Genomic DNA, 3,535 nt, shown 5'->3' on the forward strand with positions numbered 1-3,535 from the left:
TGGTAGAGCGCTAGCCTTGAGCTGAAGAGCTGAGGGACAGCGCCCAGGCCCAGAGTTCAGGCCCCACGACTGGACCCCCCCCCAAAAAAAAAAAGAATTCACAGACTTTCCTCTGCCTAGGCTGGCTTTGAACCTTGATCCTCAGATCTCGGCCTCCTGAGTAGCTAGGATGACAGGCGTGAGCCACAAGCGCCCAGCGTAGTTTTTATTGATCTTAATGTAAGTTGCAGACACCTGGGCCTTGCCTTCTTCATACTTCAGGGCTCACATATTAACTAGATTAGGTATTTATTTACAGGACAGTCTCTGTTCACACACAAGGCCAGGCAGAGGTCTTAAGAGCATGTGGGTTGAGTTCCAATCAACGCTAGGCACAGGCATGAACACTTACTCATCCCTCAGGAAGTAGAAGAGACTGGAAAATCATAGTTCTGCCTTCAACCCTGACAAATTGTGTGTGTGTGTGTGTGTGTGTGTGTGTGTGTGTGTTTTCTGTGTTGGTCCTAAGGCTTGAACTCAGGGCCTGGGCACTGTCCCTAAGTCTCTTTTTGCTCAAGGCCAGCACTCTACCATTTGAGCTACAGTGCTACTTCTGGCTTTTTCTGTGTATGTGGTACTGAAGAATTGAACCCAGGACTTTTTTTTTGGGTCTGGTCGTGGGGCCTGAACACTGGGCCTGGGCTCTGTCCCTCAGCTCTTCAGCTCAAGGTGAGCGCTCTACCACTTGAGCCACAGCGCCACTTCCGGCTTTTTTTTCCTTTTGCTTACGTGGTGCTGAGGAATTGAACCCTCATGCATGCAAGGCAAGCGCTCTACCACTGAGCCACCTTCTCAGCCCCTCGAATCCAGGACTTTATGCATGCTAGGCAAGCACTCTACCACTGAGCCACCTTGCCAGCCCCAGCACTCTTTTTAACTGTTTTTTTTCTTTTTGTCAGCATGGGGCTTGAACTCTGAGCCTGGGCGCTGTCCCTCAGCTCTTCTGCTCAAGGCGAGCGCTCTACCACTTGAGCCACAGCACCACTTCTGGTTTTCTGAGTGGCTTATTGGATATAAGAGTCTCATGGATTTTCCTGCCCCGGATGGCTTTGAATCATGATCCTCAGATCTCAGCCTCCTGAGTAGCACGGATGACCAGAGGGAGCCACAGGTGCCCCAGAGCATTTTTCTTTTTTAGACCAAAGACAGCCCTGGAACAGCTAAGAACCAGCAGCCTGAGCCGATTGCAGGTGTTTTAAACCTGGCCGTTACTGCCCCCACGTGGCCATCTCACAAACTGCACCAATAGCGAAATTCTTTTTGTTGTTGCCAGTACTGAGCCTTGAACTCAGGGCCTGCCATCTTTTCCTCCTTCCTCCTTTACTCCTGCTTCATGTGTGATGGGAATCTGTCCTCATAACTCAAGGTTGCTCTCATGGCCCACTGACTCCCCCCCCAACCCTTCCTGAAAAATCTCCTCCCCAAAACTTTTTTTTTTGTTGTTTGTTTGTTTTTGCTGGTCCTGGGGCTTGAACTTAGGGCGTGGACACTGTCCCTGAGCCACAGCACCACTTCTGGCTTTTTCTAGGTAGTCTATTGGAGTAAAGAGTCATGGATTTTCCTGCCTGGGCTGGCTTTGAATCACGATCCTCAGAGCTCAGCCTCCTGAGTAGCTAGGATTACAGGCGTGAGCCACCGGCGCCAGGCTCCAAGTTAAAATCTTAACTCTACCAAAACAAGTTGGGCTGAAGATGTATATGAGTGGTATAGTGCTTGCTTAGAATTCATGAGGGGCTAGATTCCATCATCCTAACACACACACACACACACACACAACCTATCTAGATCATAGATGTATATATCTATGTATAGATGCATACACACAACAGCTGTTAAATATATATTAAAAGCTTAAGTCCTGGAGCTGGGAAAGTGGCTCAGTGGTTGAGTGCTTGAGTTCTTGTCTTGTATGCATGAGGCCCTGGGTTCGATTCCTCAGCACCACATACACCGAAAAAGCCAGAAGTGGTGCTGTGGCTCCAGTGGTAGAGCGCTAGCCTTGAGCTGACGAGCTGAGGGACAGTGCCCAGGCCCAGAGTTCATGACCGGCAAAAAAGCCTTAAGTCCTGTAAATGACATTGTATTACATTTAAGTCCTGTAAATGACATTGTATCACATTTATTGTCAAATTAAATCAAACTTCTAATGTAAAGTCCTCAAAAACCTGCCTTGAATGGTTTTTGGGAAAGGGAGACACTGTTTGCGCCCTCTGGTGGTGAGGAGTGCACTAACAGCCACACATCATCTGGGTGTCGATTTCTGAGCTGAGCCAAATCCTCTCGTATTTAAAGTGATGATCAGTTTAGAATACTCAGCGTCTGCCCTCCCCGAGCAGGTGGTGTGGCAAGTTAGGAAGCAGATAAGAAAAGTTAGGTAGTCTTCACATAAGGTATCAATCAGCCTCTATTCTGGGAGACAGATTCAAATGACTAAAGAGGCAGATGTGGGTGAGCCTCAGATGGGTTCAATCTAGGGCAAATAGAGGCCAGGTGCCAGAGGCTCACACCTCTAATCCTAGCTACTCAGGAGGCTGAGATCTGAGGGTCACAGTTCAAAGCCAGCCTGGGCAAGGACAGTCTGTGAGACTCTTATCTGCTGTGGCTAGAGTGGTAGAGCACTCACTTTGAGCTGAACTGCTGAGGGACAGCGCCCGGGCCATGAGTTCAAGCCCTAGGACAAAAAAAACTAAAAACAAAAACATAAAAACACCACCACCAAACTAGTCACAGATGTCACTGTTATGAGTGTAATCTCAGATCACAATTCCATCAGTGGCCTGGAAATCTTATGACAAGTCCTTGACCCTTGGAACAGAACAGACCCTCTTGTTCCTGTCTGGCCTGTTTAATTTTAATTTATTCATTTAATAATAATAATTTTATTATTTTGCCAGTCCTGGGGTCTGAACTCAGGGCCTAGGCACTGTCCCTGAGCTTCTTTTGCTCAAGGCTAGCCCTGTACCACCTGAGCCACAGCTCCACTTGCAGCTTGTTCTGTGTATGTGGTACTGAGGAATCGAACCCAGGGTTTTGTGCATGCGAGGCAAGCACTTACCACGGAGCCACCTTCCCAGCCCATGTAACTGTAACACTTTGTACATCACCTTTATAATAACAATTTTAAGAAACCTCAGTTTCTTAGGTGGAAGATGAACTATGTAACTTGTGGGCAGGGACGGGAAGAGGTAACATTGTCCAAAAAGAACTGCACTGATTACCTGACTTACGCAATGGTAACCCACCTTAATAATAACATAAACTGATATTAAAAAACAGCCCTGTGTACATCACCTTGGCACTAAAAATAAAAATTAAGAAAGGAAGAAAAAGGGGGGAAAAGAAAAACCGGCCCGGCCTCGTCTCACTTGCAAGTTCAAGAGGAAGCTCAGTGGGTTCCATTCGACGTCTGTCACTCAGGGTGAGGAGGGGGCGGGGCCACTGGAACTGTCCAATCGGGGCGCGCCGCCGGAGGGGCGTGGCGCGGTGACGCAGCCGC

Source organism: Dipodomys ordii, unplaced genomic scaffold, assembly GCF_000151885.1.
Source record: "Dipodomys ordii isolate 6190 unplaced genomic scaffold, Dord_2.0 Scaffold180, whole genome shotgun sequence".
Lineage (NCBI taxonomy): Eukaryota > Metazoa > Chordata > Mammalia > Rodentia > Heteromyidae > Dipodomys > Dipodomys ordii.